The 25205-nt window shown below is 28.9% G+C and overlaps 1 protein-coding gene across 5 annotated transcripts in view; it reads right to left on the bottom strand.

Annotated features, from left to right (window-relative positions):
* dsx (transcription factor doublesex) overlaps positions 1 to 25205 on the bottom strand; it is a 365763-nt gene that overhangs the window by 20784 nt on the left and 319774 nt on the right. The window lies entirely within an intron of this gene.

Raw genomic sequence — 25205 nt, 5'->3', positions numbered from 1 at the left:
GAGGAAGTAAACCAATAAAAAAAAAATATTAAATTATTTTAATTTGTTTTCAAAATGAGATTAGAAAGACAAATAAAAACAAGAAATTCTATAAAAGTGTTAAATGAGTAGATCTCGTAGAAGTTAACTTATTTTTCTGTAATAAAAAATTACAGTACAATTCTAATGAACGACATCAATAGCCCTGGCCTGTAAATGTTATAAGTCTTTTTCTTTGGAGAGAATTAAATGAACGGAATTTAAAATCTTCCTACAGAAAATTTTACTTAGATACGATAAAAATTTCAGAGATTGTGATAAAATTTCCTTATAGAAATGTTTATAGGAAGTTTTTAGTTTTCGCTTAAAATTCTAATCTAATCCAATGAAACATTTGTTTTTTGTTTTTTTTTTTTGCATAACATCTTCCCAGAGAAAAGAAAATATTAAACATACAATAACTTCTTTCTATAGGAAAATTTTAAGACAAAAATTTGATACCTATATTATATGAAATATTGAGAAAATTTTTAGTGCTTGTTATAAAATGTTCCTATAGTAAAAATGTACTATAGGAAAATTTTATCACAGTAAAATTCTTCTATAGGAAGTCTTTTGAGTTTGCGCTAAAATTTTCCTCAGAAAAGTTTTTAGCATCCCAGCAAAAAATTATGGAAGTTCTTCCAAAGGTACAACTTTAAAAACACTTCCAGAAGATGTACTCCCAATGATGTTCTTTATTTTAACTACACAGGAAGTTCTTTTCATTCATTTTTTTATAACATGCTTTTTTCATATTTTTAATGGGTAATTTTAATTTTTTTTTGTTTCAAATAGGTTAAAAATAGAGTAAGAATCCATAAAATGATACAAATTATTTAAATTTTGTCGAAAAAAAATGCTAAATCCGATCTGAAAACATTGTGAATTTTTAAAAATATTTGAGGTCAAACGTTTCAGACAAGTGTTAGAATCCACTAAAAATTATAAAAATATTTTATTTTTTGCTGGGATGCGATAAAATATTTCTATTGTATATTTTTTGAGTTTTCAATAATATTTTCGCAGAGCAAAAACATTTTGAGCTTGCGATACAAATTTTCCGATAGACTTGTTGAGTTTGACATAAAATTTTCTCACAGAAAAATAAAATAAAAATTTCCCATAGAAAATATATTCATAGACAATTATTTGAGCTAACGTTAAAATTTTGCTATAGAACATTTTATTAGCTTGCGATAAAATGTTCATCTAGAATGTTTTTTGAAATTGCGATAAAATATTCTTATAGAAAATTTTTGAGCTTGCGATAAAGGTTTCCTACAGAAAACGTTTGGAGCTGTAGGGATTTTTTTTTTTGAGTTTGCTATAAAATTTTCCTAAGAATTTTTTTGAGCTTGTGATAATATTTTCCTATAGAAAATTTGAAGAAGTTTTATATAGGAGTTTTTTTGGGTTTGCGATAATATGTCTTAGAATAATTTTAGAGCCTTCGATATATTCCTACAAAAAGAAAGAGCTTGCAATAAGAGTGGGACAAAAATTCCTATTTCCTGTAGAAAGTTGGTTGAGCTGTTAATAAAATTTTAGCATGGAATCCATTTTTCGATTGCTATAAAAATTTTTTTTTTAGCTTGCAATGAAAGTTTTTAAAGGAAATTTTTTGAGTTAGCCATAATATCTTCCTATTAAACTTTTTTGGAGCTTGCGAAAAATGTTTCCTATAGAACATTTTTTGAAATTGTATGGCAAATTTTCTTTCAGAAAATTTTTAGCTTGTCCATAGTAAATTTTAAGAGCTTGAGATAAAAAATTCCTACAGAAAATTGTATTTTCTATGGAAAGCTTTAGATACAATTTTCGCTTGTAGCACTAGGCAACAAATAACAAACTTTTCTCTGTGAATTGTTTCTAGCATATTTTTTCTTATTGATTATGACCTACTAAACACGAAAATGATTTTTAAAATGATTTGGCCATTTCGGTCTTTTACCAAAATTATAACTCCGCTATTTGTTGTTCGATTTTGTTAAGTAAGGGCTTATTTTCTTTGTAAAAATTTCAGCTATACGTAAAGAAACCAAAATGGCTGTTAGCAATTTTTTTGTATTTTATATGAATCTTTATATGGTTTTTTCTGCCACATTTTTACTAAAAAAACGCCGTTTTTTAACCTTTTTAAGCCGCCAACATCCAAACTACTTACCCGATTTGAAAATTTTCTGAGAATGAGTTGTAGACGGCTCAATTTTCTTTAATTTGAGTAGTATTAAGATCAAAAAGGTTAAAGAAAACGAAAGATATGCTCAAAATTGGAAATGTACCTCCAAAAATTTAAAAAAAAAAATTGTGTCTCGAAAACCAATCGATAGAAAATTTTTTAAAAATCATTTTCGTGTTTAGTAGGTCATAATCAATAAGAAAAAATATGCTAGAAACAATTCACAAAATGGCTGTTGGCTAGTGTAGTTAAACGTTTTCTATCTTTGCGATAATATTTTCCTATCTTCTTATCTTATCTTCATATTCCTCTTTATTTATTTTAGTTAATAATTACAATCCATTAATGAGATTTTATTACAGCAGATATTACAACAAATGAGACTCTTATTGGAGCTTGCGATATAGTTTTCCTATAGAACATTTTTTGAGATGGCGATAAAATTTTGAGCTTGATAAAAATTTTTCTAATAATTTTTTTTTTTTGGCTTGCAATAAATCTTGCCCATGGAATATTTTAAGAGTTTCTGATAAAATATTCCTACATAAAATTGTAGTAGCTTTTGATAATACTTTCCTATCGAAACATTTTAGAGCTTGCGATAAAAGTTTTCTACAGATTTTTTTTTTAATTTTCTTTAATATTTTTTTTAATAAATTTTTTTGGAGCTTGCATAGCAAATTTGAAGAGCTAGAGATAATATATTCCTACATAAAATTGTATTAGTCTTCGATAAACATTTTCATATGGAAACGTTTTAGATTTAGCATGCTATAGAATTTTCGCTTGCGTTAAAATTTTTCTTGCAGCAAATTTTGAGCTTGGCATAAGGATTTTTGCGAATTTCCTATAGAAAATTTTAATAGTCTTCGATAAAAATTTCCTATGAAAAATTTTCGATTTGATCGATTAAAATTTAGCATGCGATAGAATTTTCGCTTGCGTTAAAATTTTTCTTGCAGCAAATGTTGAGCTTGGCATAAGGATTTTTGAGAATTTCCTACAGAAAATTGTAATAGTCTTCCATAAAAATTTCCTATGGAAAAATTTTAGATTTGATTGATAAAAATTTAGCATGCTATAGAATTTTCGCTTGCGTTAAAATTTTTCTTGCTGCAAACGTTGAGCTTGGCATAAGGAATTTTTGAGAATTTCCTACAGAAAATTGTAATAGTCTTCCATAAAAATTTCCTATGGAAAAATTTTAGATTTGATTGATAAAAATTTAGCATGCGATATCATTTTCGTTTGCGTTAAAATTTTTCTTGCAGCACATGTCGAGCTTGGCATAAGAATTTTTGAGAATTTGCGATAATATGTTAGTTTCCTATTAACATTTTTTGGAAATTGCGAAAAAGTTTTCCTATAGAAAATTTTTTGAGATGCACCCAGAGAAGGAATATGATCACCTCAAACATGTTTTAAGAGCAAAATGTTATTTTTGGGTGGTGACCATGTAACATGGTTTTCGCAACAATGTTATTTTCTCGGAAATCATGTATCTGATTTCGGCAAGCTGGCTATATTTGACGAGAAAATAACATTTTAGTGAAAAACATGTTACATGGTCACCATACAAAAATAACATTTTGCTCTTGAAACATGTTTGAGGTGATCATATTCTTTGTCTGCGTGTGGCGATAAAATTTTGAGCTTGATATAAAATTTTCTAACAGAATTTTTTGGAAAATAATATGGAAAAGTTCTTGAGCTTGCAATAAAAATTTATGCATGCGATACAATTTTCTCTTGTGTTAAAATTATTCTTGTAGTAAAATTTTGAACTTATGAAAACTTTTATAGCAAGTTCAAATAGATTTAGTGTTTTTTGAATTTGCGATAAATTTTCCTATAAAAAAATATTTTGGAGTTTGCGATAAAATTTTCCTATAGAACTTTTTTTGAGCTTGCGATAAAATTTGCATCAGAATATTTTTTTAACTTGCGATAAAAATTTCCTATAAAAATTTTTTTGAGCTTGCTATAAAATTTTCCTTTAGAATATTTTTTGAACATGCGATCGCATTTTCTTATTATTGTGACCTTGCGGTAAAATTTTTATACACAAAATTTGCATGATTTTTTTGCAGTAAATTTTTAGCCCGATAAAAACATTTTATGTGTAGAAAATTTAGAGTTGACTACAAACTATTGAGGCGGCTAATATAGTTCCCTGAACTAATCATTATTATGTATGAAATATTGAAGTAAAATTACTATAATTATTTACAATATTTATTTTGTTGGATGTTATTAAGGTTTTTAATATTCCAATTGAATACAAAACTGCACCCAAGCAATTCTGAGTCACATTTGGTAAACGCCCTGGTTTAACTAAAGTGCCTCCTTGAAACTCCTCCTCATTACGATAACCTTGCTTGCTACAATAATACCAATTACCAGAAAATGTGGCTGGCAGCTATAAAAATAATGCTCATTTTATGACTCTTTTTTTCCTTTACGCTTGGATAGAAATCCATTTCTTATTTTTATTGTTGCGAAAACTTCAAATGTTATATCAAATGTCGACAAGGAGTTGTATATTTTGAGTTTTTCGTTTTTATTCTCTTCATCGACAGAATATTTTGTTAGTTTTTTTTTTATTGAAATAGCCTTTTGAAATGCAATGCAATTTCATGGTGAGACATAAACTTATGGCAAGGTAAAATGTCTAATATAAACAATTCCCAGTTGAGTAGTTGCTAAAATGTCAATAAAAATTGAAATCGCAATATGAGTCCGAGAATAGATTAGAGATTAAATCAGAGGAAACCAAGTTTAAGTTACTACTTGAGTTTTGATTTTTTTTTTTAATTTTAAAAAAGTCCACATTCGTTTTCAACTTTATGAACAATTTGGAAAACTCGACTTTTGCCCTATCGAAATTTTTAAAATTTGTAAGTGTCGACTTTTACACTTTTTGAAATTTTAAAAATTTGAAAAAGTCATCCTTTTTAAAAATTTTAAATAGAAAGATATAATATTTTTTTAAGATGCGGTAGAACAGGATAATTTACACTGCATATATAAATTAATTATATTGTCTTCACATAAAGTGTCGACATTTTCGATAAAAGTCGATTTTAACCAAAACCAAAAGTCGTATATGAAATTGCAGAAAAATCGGTTAATATCCGGTCTATAGTAAAACGTGGATCTCTTTATGGATCTAAAATACAACGGAAATTTTAATTTCCAGAAAATTTTATAAACTGAAGCTATGGACAGATGTAGCCTATCTTCGAATATAATGGAATAATAAAATAAATAACATAAAAATTAATTTTAAAATAAATGGTATAATATTAATTTAAATTAACATTAAACTAATGTAAGTTAAGTAAGGTACACTTGCAGCCCGATATTGTGGGCTCACTTGGAGTCTTTACTCCATTATGATACCACACAACACTGAACTAAAGTAGATTGTAACAAATAAATACGGCCGTGAGTCAGGCCGAATCTTGTGTACCCTCCACCATGGATTGCGTAGAAACTTCTACTAAAGACTGTCATCCACAATCGAATTACTTGGGTTGCGGTAACACTTGCCGAAGGCACGGTATTTAAAACTTCTTAACACCGTCTTCTAAATTGTAAGTTAGTCTATACGGGGTATATATTAAACAAAAAAAGGCCAATTAAATACGTATATAATTCAGTGTGGCAAAATACAAATACAATTTTGACAAAATTTGTGAGATTGGCGATCGGCTATATATAACTATAGACCGATATGGACCAATTTTTGCATGGCTATTAGCGGCCATATACTAGCGCAATGTACCCAATTTAAACCGAATGGGATGAATTTTGCTCCTTCAAGAGGTTCCGGAGGTCATATCTGGAGATCGATTTATATGGGGCTATATATAATTATGGACCGATTTTTGCATGGTTATTACAGACCATATACTAACACCACGTACCAAATTTCAACCAGATCGGCTGAATTTGCTCCTCCAAGAGGGTCCGGAAGTCAAATCTGTCGATTGCTTTATATGGGGGCTATATATAATTATGGACCGATATAGATCAATTTTTGCATGGTTGTTAGAGACCATATACTAACACCACGTACCAAATTTCAAACGGATCGAATGAACTTTGCTCCCTAAAGAGGCTCCGGAAGCCAAATCTAGGGATCGGTTTATATGGGGGCTATATATAATTATGGACCGATATGGACCAATTTTTGCATGGTTTTTACAGACCATATACTAACACCACGTACCAAATGTCAACCGGATCAAATGAACTTTGCTCCCCAAAGAGGTTCCGCAAGCCAAATCTAGGGGTCGGTTTATATGGGGGCTATACGTAAAAGTGGTCCGATATGGTCCATTTCTCCACGACCCAGAATATATATACTTTATGGGGTCTTAGAGCGATATTTCGATGTGTTACAAACGGAATGACAAAGTTAATATACCCCCCTGGTGGAGGGTATAAAAACAACAAAATTAAATTTAACCAAATGAAATTAAAATTTAAAACTTTTCCAAACATATAAAAGTATTTTAATAAATAGAGCTAAAGATAAATAAGATTAAATTATATATGAAATAAAATTAAATAAAACAAGTAAGGAAAGTCTAAAGTCGGGCGGGACCGACTATATTATACCCTGCACCACTTTGTAGATCTAAATTTTCGATACCATATCACATCCGTCAAATGTGTTAGGTGCTATATATAAAGGTTTGTCCCAAATACATACATTTAAATATCACTCGATTTGGACAGAATTTTATTTTTTTTACAAAATCTATAGACTCAAAATTTAAGTTGGCTAATGCACTAGGGTGGAACACAGTTTTAGTAAAAAAATATTGGAAACATTTAAATCTGAAGCAATTTTAAGGAAACTTCGCAAAGGTTTATTTATGATTTATCGCTTGATAAATATGTATTAGAAGTTTAGGAAAATTAGAGTCATTTTTACAACTTTTCGACTAAGCAGTGGCGATTTAACAAGGAAAATATTGGTATTTTGACCATTTTTGTCGAACTCAGAAAAACATATATATGGGAGCTATATCTAAATCTGAACCGATTTCAACCAAACTTGGCACACACTATACTACCAATTGTACTCCTTGTGCAAAATTTCAAGCTAATCGGGATAAAACTCTGGCTTGTGGGTCCATATAAGTGCATATCGGGCGAAAGATATATATGGGAGCTATATCTAAATCTGAATCGATTTCAAACAAATTTGGCACGCATAGCTACAATGCTAAATCTACTCCCTGTGCAAAATTTCAACCAAATTGGGCCAAAACTCTGGCTTTTAGGACCATATTAGTCCATATCGGGCGAAAGATATATATGGTTAGGTTAGGTTAGGTTATGTGGCAGCCCGATGTATCAGGCTCACTTAGACTATTCAGTCCATTGTGATACCACAGTGGTGAACTTCTCTCTTATCACTGAGTGCTGCCCGATTCCATGTAAAACTCAATGACAAGGGACCTCCTTTTTATAGCCGAGTCCGAACGGCGTTCCACATTCTAGTGAAACCACTTAGAGAAGCTTTGAAACCCTCAGAAATGTCACCAGCATTACTGAGGTGGGATAATCAACCGCTGAAAAACTTTTTGGTGTTCGGTCGTAGCAGGAATCGAACCCACGACCTTGTGTATGCCAGGCGGGTATGCTAACCATTGCACCACGGTGGCTCCCAAAGATATATATGGAAGCTATATCTAAATCTGAACCGATTTCAATCAAATTTTGCACACTTGACTATACGACTAAGTGTTATGTTTGTACAAAATTTCAAGCAAATCGGTATAAAACTATGGGTCCATATTAGTGCATATCGGGCGAAAGATATATATGGGAGCTATATCTAAATCTGAACCGATTTCTTCCAAAATCAATAGGGTTCTATTCTGACCCAAATTAGGAACATATGCTAAATTTGAAGGCGATTGGACTTAAATTGCGACCTGGACTTTGATCACAAAAATGTGTTCACAGACAGACGGACGGACAGACGGACATGGTTATATCGATTCAGGGACCCACCCTGAGCATTATTGCCAAAGACACTATGTGTCTATCTCGTCTCCTTCTGGGTGTTACAAACATATGCACTAACTTATAATACCCTGTTCCACAGTGTGGCGCAGGGTATAATGAAATAAAATTAATTAAATAAAAAAATAGGAATAACTTAATTTTAGTCCAAAATAAATAAAATTAGATTAAGTTAACTAAGTTAAATTTTGTAAAAAAAATGTTGTAATTAAATAATATTAAATTAAGTTAAATTTTATAAATTGATAAAAAATATCTAATTATACAGAGAAAAAAAATTTTTGGTATTTAATCTCGAAATTAATTGATCCAATAAAATTTTAATTGAAATTTCATAGAAATAATAATATTAAGCGCCAATATAAATTTAAAAATTAAATGAAGTTAATTGATATTGTTAATTATTCGGTATGAATTTTGTTTTAATTTAAATTTATAATAGAATTTTTTATCAAATTTAATTAAAATTTTAATTGGGCAATTTTCGTTGAATTTTTTTCTTTTTAAGGAGAAAAAATCCTTAATAATACTACTGTGCACACAAAAAAAATCACCAACATATTTCCAATTAAAAAGTTGATTGAAGTTGATTTTTTTTAATTAATAAATTAATTGCTAAAATTAACTTTTTAATCAAGTAAATAATTGAACATTTTCGAATTTTTAATTAAAAAATTAATTAATACAATTAACTTTTTTGTGAAACTTGGAAGACTAGGTCAGTTAAAAAGGTGATGGAAATTTTTTAATTTTTAAATAAAAATTCTAACAATCAATTTTTTATTTTTAATCAAACTAAAAATACGAACAAGTCGGATTAGAAAGTAATTGAAAATAGTTGCGTGTTTACTTCAAAAAATTAATTAAGTTTTGCCAACAACATTAATTACATTTTTAATTGAATGAATAAAAAAATTTATTGAAATTTTCAAATCAAATCAATTAATTTTTTAATCAAATACTTTTGTATGCCCAATTAAAACTGTGATTGAAACTATCATTTTCGGGATTGAAGACATTTCAATTACAAAAATTAATTGGATCAATTAATTTCATGATTGAATCAGAAAAACATTTTTTGTGTGTACGAGGGCGGTTCGGAAACTTCTTAGCCTATCAATGAAAGAGAATAGATGGTTTTTCAAAAATATGTTTATTTTTCAATATAATCTCCTGAAACTTCAATACACTTAGTCCAACGCAATTCTATCCCTTGATTAAAATAGGTTTCCTCAAGGTCTTCAAAATAGCGGTTTACAACTGAGGTAAAACGCTTGCCAGCAAGGATTTTTTTAGATTTGGGAGCAAGTAAAAGTCACTGGGAGCTAAATGAGGAGAATAATGATCAGGAGAATATGAAGGAGCACTTTCACCTAACACATTCACCATATCATTATGAATTTCTTGTCCCGATAAACCTTTTTTTATGTAAATATTTAATGACAGCACGCATTTCTAATTTTTCCATTGTAAAAAAAATTGCGGATGCGTCTTTTTTGAGCACCTGTTTCTATATGAAGGAGTTGCCAGATCGAAACCAAATTTAACATGTGTTCATAACAGAGATGGAAGTTTCCAAAACACTTAACTGTTTTCTGTTTATACCGCGCTTTTTGTGCTAAGCTAAGAACTTTCCAAACTGCCCTCGTATGTGTTAGGGATTGTACACTGAAAAGAAAGCATGTCTGGTTACAAAGATGTTGTCTTTATACTAATGATTTTGGTATTGATGCTGAGCTAAAGAAGCGGAGAATTAAAATAAGGATACCTTTAAGACAAATTTGAGTTTTGCGTACTTGATTCTTGCGTATTTGATTTAAATTTATTCGTTTTTCAGTTTTGTTTTTCTATCAAAGTCTTTTAAAAGCGTGTTGGTGATAATTTAATTTTTCAGATTTCTTTAGAAGGATTAAAGCCAAGTTGTCCTTAGCCCAACACAATTTTTTTTTAAGTCGAATCCATTTTTTATCAATTTTTAAGTCGAATCATTCAACACATAAGGACAAAACGACATCATTGAAAAGTTTACCAACTTTTGAACAAGGAAAGAAAATTTATATGAGAGAAATAAGTCTTATATGTTAAGAAAAAATCGCATTCCAATTTTAAGGGTACGAAATCTTTGGCCTGACGACAACAGCTTTTCAGTGTATTCAGAATCTATATATCAATATATTTTTTCAAATTTCGACTTTTTTATAATTTGGAAAAGCCGACTTTTTATTTTAGAATTTTTTAAAATTTGGAAAAACCGATTTTAGCATAGGAAAAATTTAAGCATTCGAAAATTCGATTTTAATCTCAAAAGACGGTTCAATTTTCAAAAATAATAAAAGTCAATCAATCGAATTTGAAGATCGTGAAAAGCTGACTTTGACGTGTTTTTTCTTTAAATGATTTTCGACATTTGTAACCCTAATGTGTATTTGATATTGGGCATAATTTTATCTTCCATATATAAATTATAACTTAATATATAATAAGCGACAATGAAATGCCCGAAAAAAATCTCCACGGGCCATCATTAAAGTTTCGGTTATGACATTAGTTTTAAGTAGATAAGCGATACCTTTGCGTGGATATTTTATCCCCTTGGCATGGGCACTGCTTAACTGCCTTTGCATAGCATAAGGGGATTTCTTAATATCCCCATTAACTACAATCATGGTATGCACATGTCCCGCATATACAAGTGACTGGAGGAAAGGCCATGTGGATCTTGATCACAGTCAGCTATAGTGAAATGATTGAGTAAAGAAATTCACCATACCGAAGTTTGGCACATAATTTCGTTTAACAACCAATTTTGTTCTCAGGTGACCACAAAAAGTAAGCAAATTATATGTTAACCTCATGCTTCCAGAAAAAGTCCCTAAAAATAATTCTGTGGCAAAGGACAGGTGTTGGTTGCATCTCCTCCCATTGACAAGTGATAAATCATTACTGAGGGATGTCAGGCATTCAGTGTTAATTTGATTTTAACTTTGATCTAAAACGGCCATCTATATGCCAAACGCATGTTGCAACGCATAATGGCATATGATTTAAAAAAAATCTCTGAAATTTTAAATAATTTGATATGATGTTATTACCTAGTAGCCAATTTCTAATTTAGGTCTGTTTCACATATAGATGGCGCGGAAACGAATAAACCTTTACGGGTGTTTTTTCCTCTCATAAATTACATAAATGTGTATATTTTTTGTGTTCTTGGATCACAAACTTTGGCATGCTTACTTTTACAAAAAGGGGAAACTTAAATTTTTGACATTTTTAAATTTTAAAAAAATGCTTGTAATAATAATCTCACGAAAATTTAGTTATATAATTATCAAATTCAAGTCCTAGATGAAAAAAAGGGCTGTTGCTTTTCAAGCAACTGCGAAAATTTGAGAAAACCATAAACTGATGACATGAACAAGCAGACGAATAGTGAATTTATGGCAAAGTGCTTTTGTACAGATATGCACCTCATATAAAGGATAAAACATCATCCTTCTTGCTGGTTCTTATTGGTTTTCAAGTTTTCAAGGATTTGCCTTAAAACGATGACGAGTCATAAACACTTTCACACATTTAACGAGCGTTCGTTGTTGCCAAATACTTTCATGTGTATTTCCAGCAACTTTGGGGTACGTAATTCTGGCTAGGCAAAACATCATGAGCCCAAGAAAAACAAAACGACATCAGCTTAATATGATGATAGTAAAAAATAATTTTGAAAATGAGGTAGAAGGAAGAGCAAACGCATAGTTTGTCTTTGCCAGCCATAAAAAGCTTAAAGAAAGTCTTCCCAAAATATATATGAAAGAGCATTAAGATCATTTAACGCCGGCATAAAAAATACATCTATTACATTTATACACAAAAAAAATTCACGAAATTTTTTTTTAATTAAAATTTTAATTGAGTTTTAAAAAATATTCAATTAAAAATTTAATTAATTCAAATTGAAACAAAAATGATGATTAATAGTATAAATTATTTTTTTAATTGGATCAGTTAATTTTTTTAATTGACCTACAATAAATTTTTTAATTGATACTATAATTTCTGTGATTGAAAACATTTCAATTAAAAAATTAATTGGATCAATTAATTTCGTGATTGAATCAGCAATTTTTTTTGTGAGTAATTTAAACAACTTTCATATATAAAATAAGCCGGCGTTGAATGGATACGAATGCATACATAGTATTCATGAATTGATTCATAACATAAATGCATTCCTCGCCATACTCAATATTTATGTAGTTTTTATAAATATGAAATATTTCATTTATTTCGTTTTCTTTATGTGAGATAAATATTAAATGAAGTTGATTTTTCTTCGCTGTGTGATTCTCTCATTCAAATGTAGAACATGTAGAATTTCTTATGTATAAAACATATAACTCCATCTTTATAAATAGTTTTAAATAATCTTTGTTTCTTGAGTTCATATATGTTATGAAATAGTTCATGTATATTATGAATTAATTCATAATATTTTTTTTTTTGTGATTGATTCTGTGGATCAAAAAATAAAAATGGGAGATCGAAATAAATATTTTAGTCTACATTAGAATATTCACCGATACAAAAATTTGCTACATCTATTTGCGGACCAACCACATCCAAAAAAACTTTCAGTCTCTATGTCCCCAATAAGTCAAATTGGGAGATCGGGCTATGTAGGGGCCATGTACCAATACACACTATATTTGAGGCATCTCTTCATGGGACCAAATAACACTGAATTTCAAATTTCAAGTACATCAAATGCAGCTTCTATACCCTTACAAAATTAAATCGGGTGACCGGTCTATGTGGGAGCTATACCAAAACAAAAACAAGTATATACGGTCGTAAGTTCGGCCAGGCCGAATCTTATGTACCCTCCACCAAAGATTGCTTATAGCGATTTCGATTGGGAAAAAAGGTGCAACATTCTCGAAATTGATAGCAAAATATGATAGATTTTGGATCCTGTATCTCTCACAATATTAGGAATTAACAATAACTTTGGAATGGCGCTATCATTTGGTCGAAAATGCAATGAGGAAAAAAGTAGGGTAACACCAAGACAACATATTTTTTGCGAATCGAAAACGCCATTAGAAACTTGTACTAAAGACTGTCACCCACAATCGAATTATTTGGGTTGCGGTAACACTTGCCGATGGCAAGGTATCTTAAAACTTCTTAACACAGTCTTCTCAATTGTAAGTTAGTCCATACGGGGTATGGACTATATAGAAATAAAATTTTGACAACATTTTCTATAGAAATAAAATGTTGACAAAAATTTCTATAGAAATAAATTTTTGACAAAATCTATAGAAATAAAATTTTGACAAAACTTTTTTAGATATAAATTTTTGACAAAATTTTCTATAGAAATAAAATCTTGATAAAATTTTCTATAGTAATAAAATTTTGACAAAATTTTCTATAGTAAAAAAATTTTTACAAAATTTTCTATAGAAAACAATTTTTGACAAAATTTTCTACAGAAATAAAATTTTGGTAAATTATTTTTGGGGATCGGCTATATACAACTATGACCGATATGGACCGATTTGGCATGGTTTTTAGCGGTCATATACTAGCGCAATGTACCAAATTTCACCACGTACTAAATTTCAACCGGGTCGGGTGAATTTTGCTCTTCCAAGGGGCTCCGGAAGTCAAATCTAGGGATCGGTTTATATGGGGGCTATATATAATTATGGACCGATGTGAACCAATTTTTGCATGGCTATTAGAGACCATATACTAAATTTCAGCCGGATCGGATGAAATTTGATTCTCTTAGAGGCTCCGCAAGCCAAATCTGAAGATCGGTTTATATGGGTTTATATAGGAGGCTAACACCATGTACCAAATTTCAGCCGGATCGGATAAAATTTGCTTCTCTTAGAGGCACCGCAAGCCAAATCGCGGGATCGGTTTGTATGGGGTCTATATATAATTATGGACCGATATGGACCAATTTTTGCATAGTTGTTAGAGACCATATACTTACACCATGTACCAAATTTCAGCCGGATCGGATAAAATTTGCTTCTCTTTGAGGCTCCGCAAGCCAAATCTAGGGATCGATTTATATGGGGGCTATATATAATCATGGACCGATGTGAACCAATTTTTCCATGGTTGTTAGAGACCATATACTAACACCACGTACCAAATTTCAACCGGATCGGATGAAATTTGGTCTTCCAAGAGGCTCTGGGGTTCAAATCTGGGGATCGGTTTATATGGGGGCTATATATAATTATGGTACCGATGTGGACCAGTTTTTACATGGTTATTAGAGACCATATACACCATGTACCAAATTTCAGCTGGATCGGATGAAATTTGCTTTTCGTAGTTGATCCGCAATCCAAATTTGGGGGCCCGTTTATATGGCGGCTATACGTAAAAGTGGACCGATATGGCCCATTTGCAATACCATCCGACCTACATCAATAACAACTACTTGTGCCAAATTTCAAGTCGATAGCTTATTTCGTTCGGAAGTTAACGTGATTTCAACAGACGGACGGACGGACGGACGGATCGACTCAGAATTTCACCACGACCCAGAATATTTATACTTTATGGGGTCTTAGAGCAATATTTCGATGTGTTACAAACGGAATGACAAAGTTAATATTCCCCATCCTTTGGTGGAGGGTATAAAAAATAGACCGCTATAAAGCAAACACATCTCTCTATGGGACTAAAAATATTTTATTTTATATAGACTTGGTCCAATCTAGCCCATCTTCAAATTTTACCAGAATGCAGACGGATTTTAATGGGAATCAAAAAGACGATTTTTCGTTTTTTTTTCGGTCTATACGGAACCTATACCAAAGTACACACAAAACAAAATTTTTCTGATTCAATCACAAAATTAATTATCACAGAAATGATAGTATCAATTAAAAAATTTATTGACAGTCAATTAAAAAATTAATTGATACTATTAATTTGTGTGATTGATTTTTGTTTCAATTAAACAATTTATTGAATCAATAAAATTTTTAATTGAATATTTTTTAAAACTTAATTAAGACTTTAATTGGAAAAATGTTGGTGAAATTTTTTTCTGTGTAGAGAACAATATTTTTGTGGCAAAATTGTTTTCATATACACCATCCTACACTGAAAAAATCATTAGGTCAAAGATTTCATGTCTTTCAAATATGAATCCCAATTTAGCTTAGCATAGAAGACGCATTTCTCTAATATAAAGTTTTTTTTTCCAAAAGCCGATAAACTTTTCATATTATCCTTATAATTAAGTGATTTCACTTAAAAATGGCTATCATAATATGAAAGAAAAAATGTTTGGGCTAAGGTCAACTTGACTTTAATAATTCAGAAAAAAATTCTTTAAATTTAATGAAATTGTGTTTAAATTTGTTGTCGTTTTCCATCTTGACTACAAAGCAAAAAATCTTTCAAATATAGAACATGTTTCTCAACACTTTGTTTTAAAGACGTTTTTAACTTGAAACATAGCATAATTTCTACTGGAAGTCGAGTCTTAATTGGGAAAATAAAGGTGTCGTTAACTCGTTTTTAAAGGACTTTGATAGCATATGAAGAAAAAAAGCTGAAAAAGCGAAAAATTAAAATTTGCTTCCTAGAAGCAAGTACAACCCCAAGTACAAACCCAAATTTAAAAGAGAATTGTGTCTTAAAAGTATCCTAGCTTGTATTCTCCGCTTCTTTGGCTCGGAATCAATACCAAAATTTTTAAAGTAAAGACAAAATCTTTGGAACCGAGCATACTTTTTTTAGTATATGGCGGTGTGTAAGTGAATCTATGACTTTTTTTTTAACTAAACTAACTTTCTTTTAACTAAAAATTTACCAATAATCTTAGTAATAAAGTTTCTCTATAATGAAGTAATATTCTTTTCTCGTCATTAAAGGGTGATACGGTTAAAATTTGGTCAATATAAACTTGACGTATTTCTTTCAATTTTGCATTTAAAAAACCTGAACACCCCTCATTTTGAAGGTGTGTGTGTGTAGAATGTTGCTCCTATTTTGGTTTTGGAATTCACTCTTTAGTTGTCAAAATGCCGTCCAAGCATGAAGAGCAGCGTATCAAAATTTTGCTCGCGCATCGCGAAAATCCGAGCTACTCGCACGCAAAGCTGGCAAAATCGCTAAAAGTTGCCAAATCAACCGTTCGGATTTGGCATCTTGCCATTACGGTAAAAAGGCCTTGGAGTGGTACGCCGCCAGCAACGTGCAGGTGGTTCCCAAGGACAAGAACCCTCCCAACACGCCAGAGCTCCGCCCAATTGAGAAATACTGGGCTATTGTCAAGCGGAACCTAAAGAAGACCAAAAAACTGCTAAGGACGAGCAGCAGTTCAAGGCAAACTGGCTTTCTGCGGCGAAGAAGGTGGACAAGGTGGCTGTACAAAATCTGTTGGCAGGTGTCAAGCGTGAGGCCCGGCAATTCGGATTTCGAAAAGCGAAAGCCTAACTGAATATTTTTCCTGAATTTTATACTAATTGAACTTGAAAAAGAAATTTAATTTGATTTTTTAAATAAACGATTTCACCGATTTACACGCGTTTTCCCTTGACCAAATTTTGGCCGTATCACCCTTTATAGAGATATTTGGTTATACTATTTTTTTTTAAAGATTATAGTATTATTTTTAGAAGTCCGATACTTCCAAATTTTTCACATGATTTGTTAGTTAAATGTTAGGGGAATACAACTCCTTAATATTATCAATAGTCAACACAAATAGTCAATTTATAATAATAAGATATAAAAATTATAATAAAAAATGGATACAAATTTACTTTAAAATAAAACACAATATTATTACAATTTTATTGTAACATTTAAACCTTTATTGTTTTTTTTTTTAATTTAATTCATATTTTCACAATTAATATACAATTTTGCATGCTTAATAATTTCTATATAGTTTTTGATATTTCATCAAACCTTTAACATCCAAAAATCTTTTCTTTATTTCCTGTATAAATGACTTATAATTATTAATTATAAAACTTGTATAAGGTCTTAGTAATTAAATAAAACAAAAAAAAAAAAAAACAAAATTAGTAGCATATTATTAAATATTGTTTTTTTTTTGTTAAGGAATATTAAAATTAACTTTTATTTTATTTTACATTGTTTTCTATTGTTAATTAATATTTTTTTATATTTAATAAAATAATTTTCTTGTATCTGTAATCATAAATCATAACAATATTTACATATTATTAATATGGAGAATTTTGTATTAGAGTTATGCCATTATGCTTTCCGATCGTAGGTATATATATATATATATAAAAATTCTCTAAATTTATACTTAAAGGCTATATTAAATAATTGCTTGTAATGAAGCCACAAACCTAAGTAAAAATTTAATTTTTGTGTATTTATTTTTTTTTACAAAATTTGTTTTGCATTTTATGTATTTATTTAAAATTAACAAAATATATACTTTTTTATACTTTTTCGTTTGATTTTTTTTGTAATGGACTTAACTTAATAAATAACACAGTTTTTGGTTTCTATTTTCATTTTAGTGTAATCATATGATGTTTGTTTTAAATTTGTTTTTGTAATTAAGGAACTAAAATTTTGTATGTATTCTACAATTAAACGATAGCTTAATTTCATAGTATGCTAATACATATTAATTAAAAAAAAATAATTGTAAATTGTGGATTTTCCATCTGGTAATAATGCTGCCCAAGATAAATTTAAAATATTCACACACAGAATACACAGGAAAAATTTTACGAAAATTTTTCCAATTAACATTTTAATTGAGTTTTAAAAAATATTCAATTAAAAATTTAATTGATTCAACAAATTTTGTAATTGCAACAAAAATTTATAGTATCAATTAATTTTTTTCATTGGACCAATTAAATTTTTAATTGACCTTCAATTAATTTTTTTATTGATGCCATTATTTCTGTGATTGAATCAGAAACAAAAAAATTTGTTTTTACAAATTTAATGGTTTTTATAAATAAAAATTTATTATGGGAAAATTAAACAAAATTGTACTCCATGGTAACCATATGTGGCATAGATTTCTACACACAAAAAAATTTCACGAAAATTTTTCCAATTAAAATTTTAATTGAGTTTTAAAAAATATTCAATTAAAAATTTAATTGATTCAACAAATTTTTTTATTGAAACAAAAATCAATCACAAAAATAATAGTATCAATTAATTTTTTAATTGTATCAATTAACTTTTTAATTGACCTTCAATTAATTTTTTAATTGATACTATCATTTCTGTGATTGAAGACATTTAAATTAAAAGTTAATTGGATCAATTAATTTCGTGATTGAATCAGAAAAAAAAATTTTTTGTGTGTATGGATCTAAAATATTTTATCTTATTTATTTTAGAAAAAAAAATTTTGTGTGTATGGATCTAAAATATTTTATCTTATATATTATAAGTTTCCATTGGAGTGGATTTTATAAAAATATGTGACTTAGCATATTATGCTTATTAAGCTATCGTTTTATATCTTCTACGAACATAAAGCAGCCTATATTACAAATAATCTCTCAGAACAACCAAGCAAATAATTAATAAAACTGCCTACCGCAAATTATATACACATAGAACTTTAGAATTTGGTTTATATCTATATTGAAATATCTTTCTTTACTAGGAAATAATTTTTCCATTTATGTTTTTTTTTTTATTATGAATTCATCATCTTTGTCTGTAGTAAGTGATGCAGTTCATTATCAATGTTAATTGAATAAAAATTAAAAACTAATAAAAAAAAACAACAAATTAACTAAGAAACTCTCCGTTTGTATCATGAACTTGTAACATATTTTATGCAATTTATTAATTCTATGGCACTAGAAGATTTTACGAAATTTATTGTATTTATTAGTATTGTCAGTGATGAATTTGTTAGAAAACAATTAATAAGAACGGCACAATATTTAGTCGGAGGTAAACAAATTTATATGTTGTTAAATTTAAATTTAAAAATTTCTATGTAGACGCAATTTACAATTTTGTTTAAATTTATATATATTTTGGACATTTTCTCCAAAATTTCTAAAAATTTTAAGAATTATAATATATACTAGGAGTAGGCAGTTTTTTTTAAATACACACAAAAACAAAAAATTTATTCCGATTAAAAATTTGCCATCGTTTTCCAGTCTAAATCAATTGGGCAAACATATTATGCATCTACTTAAGTCGATATATAATTTTAAGTTAAGTAATGTGAATATTTGAAAAGTAGACAAACATTAACAAAAGGACATAACTTCTATTTTTTCCATTTTGTTTTAAAGAATTTTTTAAAGCAACTATTTTATAACCGAAAGGTGGGTATTACGTTCGCCTTCTGCGTCGAAAGTCAGTTTTTTCACGTTTATTTGTTTAAAAAAATTAATTACAATGTTTTGAAAATTTCCCATTCAAGTTTAACGAAGACTTTATAAAAATGTAGTTTTGCAATTTTAAGTCGACGGTTTGGTGGAAAAATGGAAAATAGTTCCCACCTACACAGAAAAAATATCACGAGAATTTTTCCAATTAAAATTTTAATGGAATATTCATTAAATATTCAATTCAATATTCAATTAAAAACGTAATTGATTTAATAATTTTTTTAATTGAAACAAAAATCAATCATAAAAATTAATTGTATCAGTTTAATTTTTGAAGATATTTCAATTAAAAATTAATTGGTTAAATTAATTTCGTGATTGAAGACAAAAAAATTTTTTTTTTTGTGTGTAATAACATAGTTTATCAACATTTTTATATCGGGAATAAATATTTGTTTGTTTTTTGTGTATATGAAAATTTTTAAGTACAATCCAAAAAGGTTTTCTATTTCATAAAATAAATATAATTCTATTAGTTTGTTTTTAACCTTCGTTAATGATTACAATTTTTTTTAAGTGTAAACGATAATTACCATATAACAAAATATCTAAATTAACGAAGTGGCAGCTAAAGAGTGATGAAACCATTATGGTTAGGTGATCTAAATAAACAAGAATTGGTGGTATTTTCTTTGTAGAAACAAAACAAATATTATAACAAAATATATATTTTTGAACTTAATTTTTAATATTACTAAATTTTAGTACTTATAATAAAAATATTTATAGTTTAATTGATTAATATTTTATCCATATAAGAAATATATTCATATATATATTTATATATGTACAAATAACAATGTTTTCTATATTTAAATAATATACAAAACAAAGATGATGTGACTTTGTGTGTGTGTGTATATTTTAGTAATAGGTGTTAATTTTATTTTATTTTAAATATAATTAAAATTTTAATTTTTATAACAAAAAAAAATTACAATAAAGCCATAAATTTTTTTTTTTAATATTTTAAGGAACAAATATTTAAAATTAATTTTCGAAAAAAAAGTTTTTCTCTCAATAAGATTTGTTGTACAATTAGTTTGACATAATTTTCGTTATAGGGGAGAGAATGAATCCGCCTAGTCGCCCTGTCGATTTTAGTCACCGCCTATTACACAGAAAAATTTTTTTTCTGATTCAATCACGAAATTAATTGATCCATTTAAAAAATTAATTGAAGGTCAATTAAAAAATTAATTGAAGGTCAATTAAAAAAATTAATTGATCCAATTAAAAAATTAATTGATACTATTAATTTTTGTGATTGATTTTGGTTTCAATTAAAAAATTTGTTGAATCAATTAAAAAAATTAATTGAAGGTCAATTAAAAAATTAATTGATCCAATTAAAAAACTAATTGATACTATTCATTTTTGGTGATTGATGTTGGTTTCAATTAAAAAATTTGTTGAATCAATTAAAAAAATTAATTAAAGGTCAATTAAAAAATTAATTGAAGGTCAATTAAAAAATTAATTGAAGGTCAATTAAAAAATTAATTGATCCAATTAAAAAATTAATTGATCCAATTAAAAAAATAATTGATACTATTAATTTTTGGTGATTGATGTTGGTTTCAATTAAAAAATTTCTTGAATCAATTAAATTTTTAATTGAATATGTTTTAAAAATTAATTAAAATTTTAATTGGAAAAATTTTCGTGAAATTGTTTTCTGTATAAGTGGACTGTAACTCGCCAATTAGTCAATATGCTTTTTTTAAAATGTGAAAAATTCGTCAAAAAATTCAAAAACATTATCAAAAATCATACTCAGCAGCAGCGTTGCCAATCAATTTTTATTAGATAGATTTGGTCATTTTGAAAGTCTTTTAGCAGTGAAAAAATCATTTCAAGAATTTTTAGCGGTTTTTTGTTTTCGACATGTTTCAGCAGTGTTGCCCATTTGAAATTTTTCTCATAGAGCCGGCCATTTTCAAAGTATTTTTAGTGGTGGCATTTTTTGCTTTCGACATGTTTCTATTGGAATCGGTTCCTCTCGACTGAAATTTTGCCGCCTGGTAGTTTTTCCAAAAAAAGTGTGAAAAAAGGTTCAATTTTTCCCATTTGATAAAAAAATTAGACCTCGAGCTCGTTACTATCAACAATTCATTAATTGGAAAAATCAAATACGGGTCGAATACAATAAAAACAAGTTTGTAAAAAAAATTATCCATGATTTTTTGTAAACAAATGGCAGTGGCAACGCTTTGCTTCAAGTGGCAAAAATTGAGTGTTAGCTGTCACCTGAAAAAAATCGGTCGACTTCATTCTCTATGTAGAAGTCGAATGAAAAACATGTGGCAACCCTGAGTTGAATCAATTGAAATTAGGAGTAAAAATCTACCATTCATAGTAAGACATATCTTTGTCATTGTAAAACGGAACCGTTAGATGGCTCTGTCATCAGAATGTTATGAAGTTTGCTTCGATGTGACACTCTTTTACACTTGAATTGAAAACCAGAGAAGTGTTTCTAAAAATTGAGATTGAATTGCCATAAGTTGAGTAGTCAACTTTTCTACCCCATTATCATTAGAAATGTGTTTGTATTTTTTTGTTAGTATTTTGTTTGTTATTGAACCCCATTTAGCTTTTCTTTGAAAAGCACACAATTTTGTGAATAATGGCAGTACGTAAGAAAATCGAAAGTAAGCCTAAACAGGTAAAAATTGTGAACTAGTACACCAGTCGTTTACTGATAGTGCATGAGGGAGTCAATTGGTTTCGATCCAATGACAAATCTATATTAAATTCACCAGTTTTTTGTATTCGAGAGTGAAACTTCTTCCATTTAATTTTGGAATTACCAATTATACTGGTTGGAGAAGTCAATTGTTACTACCCCACTATCACCAGATATGTGTTTTTTTATTGTATATATTTTTGTTATTGAAAAGCGTTTCAATTTTCTTGAAAATATGTTTTTTTGTGAATAATGGGAGTTAAATAAACGTAGGGAAATAGAAAACACGTAATGGGGATTACTAAATAAATGGGAATTCGGAATTAGTTCATTAATATGCTACTGGTAGTGCATGAGGGAGTCAATAGGTTTTACTCCTATAACAAGTCCATCTTAGGTTCTGCATTTTTTTGTATTACAACTTGATGGCCGAAATATTAAATACTTATTTTGTATTTGGGTGCGTGTATAAGATAATTCTTATTATCTTGATGATATTGCTTTTTTTCGTGTTTCCTGAGCAGAGCTGCCAGGGAAAAATTGAAAGGAAGGCAATTTCTAATCACAGCGCTCCCTGCAGCATTGAAGTTTGCTCTCTCTCTATAACAGAGAGCAGGAGCAGTGTTGCCAGTATTTTTTTTGGCTCTTATCCCCAAATTACGATGTTTTCGTCCCCAAAAATCCCCAATTTAAAATTAAATTCCACACAAAAATCACCAATACATTTTTGATAAGTTTTTTCGAAAAAAAAAAAATAAATAAATGAATAAAGTAATAGACTCTGCTGTAGAAAATCAGTAATACTTTAAAAATTGCAATTTTGTCAAATTCAGCAAGCTGCAATAAAATCAAGATTTCGAACCACAACACCAAGAGACTCATGATCGTCTTCCAAATGCTGGAGATATGAAAATGGGAGTTCGGTCACCTTGTATTTATGAACGAAAATTTATTTCTAAACATACAAGTAGTAAAATTGGGTGGTAAGACGTTTACAAATTTGGTAGAATTCTACCAGAAATGGTAGATTTTTTATTGTTTGGTAGATTGGTAGAATTTTTGACAAAATTTTCTACATAGAAATAAATTTTTGGCAAAATTTTCTATAGAAATAGAATTTTGACAAAATTTTCTATATAGAAATAAACTTCTGACAAAATTTTCTACATAGAAATACATTTTTGACAAAATTTTTTATAGAAATAAGTTTTTAGCAAAATTTTCTATAGAAATAAAATTTTGACATAATTTGCTATAGAAATAAATTTTTGGAAAAATTTTCTATAGAAATAAAATTGACTAAACTACAAGTGTAGTTTAACCAACAGAGGAAAAGTATGCTTGTCAAATTTATTTGGGCAAAGCCCTATAGACTGCAAGATGGTTGGATGTACAGCTGTTTCGGAATTACCACATTCCTCATCAGCATCCTCTACTTGCAGCAAAACTATCAACCAATTATCAGAATAAATTCGGGTAATTCATTCAACCCAAAGTGAAATACACTTGAACCTTCCGAAAAAGGGTTTAATAGTCGGCTACTGCCTAAACAAATTTACAAGCATATCTCTTTTCCTTTGCCAAACTCAAATCATCGATTTGTATTTAGTTGGCTGGGTTTGTTTTTGAGCGTGCTTCCTCTATCTTCATTCGTTTTGTTTGTTATTGTTGGCTTCTCTTCAATCGTTATTGTGGTTTTTGATCTCAGCTTAAAGCCATGCATTGACTAAACTACAAGTGTAGCTTAACCAACAGAGGAAAAGTATGCTTGTCAAATTTATTTGGGCAAAGCTCTATAGACTGCAAGATGGTTGGATATACAGCTGTTTCGGTATTACCACATTCCTCATCAGCATCCTCTATTTGCAGCAAAACTATCAACCAATTATCAGAATAAATTCGGGCAATTCACTCAACCCAAAGTGAAATACACTTGAACCTTCCGAAAAAGGGTTTAATAGTCGGCTACTGCCTAAACAAATTTACAAGCATATCTCTTTACCTTTGCCAAACTCACATCATCGATTTGTATTTAGTTGGCTGGGTTGCTGTACATCCAACCATCTTGCAGTCTATAGGGCTTTGCCCAAATAAATTTGACAAGCATACTTTTCCTCTGTTGGTTAAGCTACACTTGTAGTTTAGTCAATGCATGACTTTAAGCTGAGATCAAAAACAACAATAACGATTGAAGAGAAGCCAACAATAACAAACAAAACGAAATAAAATTTTAACAAAATTTTCTATTGAAATAAATTTTTGGCAAAATTTTCTATAGAAATAAAATTTTGACAAAATTTTCGATGGAAATAAAATTTTGAAAAAATTTTCTATGGAAATAAAATTTTGACAAAATTTTCTATAGAAATAAAATTTTGAGAAAATTTTCTATAAAAATAAAATTTTGACAAAAATTTCCACATACACACAGAGATGAAATATGATCACCTCAAACATGTTTCAAGAGCACCATGTTACTTTTTCACGGCGACCATGTGACATTTTGGTCGCAAAAATATTCTGTTGTCGTCACACATAACATGCTTTCCGAAATCAGATATATTATTTCCGAGAAAATAACATGGTTACGACAAACATGTTACATGTTTTTAGTGAAAAAGTAACATTGTGCTCTTGAAACATGGTTGGGGTGATCTTATTCCTTCTCTGAGTATAGGAAAAAAATCTAGATTTTCTAGATGGAAATAAAATTTTCTATAGAAATAAAATTTTGAGAAAATTTTCTATAGAAATAAAATTTTGTTAAAAAAGATTAAATCGATTTCTCAAAAAATTCCCAAATTTCCCAACAAATCCCCAAGTCCCCAACTCAGATATTTTGTCCTCATTCACGAAA

Source organism: Haematobia irritans, chromosome 1, assembly GCF_050003625.1.
Source record: "Haematobia irritans isolate KBUSLIRL chromosome 1, ASM5000362v1, whole genome shotgun sequence".
In the NCBI taxonomy this organism is placed as follows: domain Eukaryota; kingdom Metazoa; phylum Arthropoda; class Insecta; order Diptera; family Muscidae; genus Haematobia; species Haematobia irritans.
The sequence above is the reverse complement of the archived record's forward strand: the minus strand, read 5'-3'. Positions and strand labels throughout refer to the sequence as shown.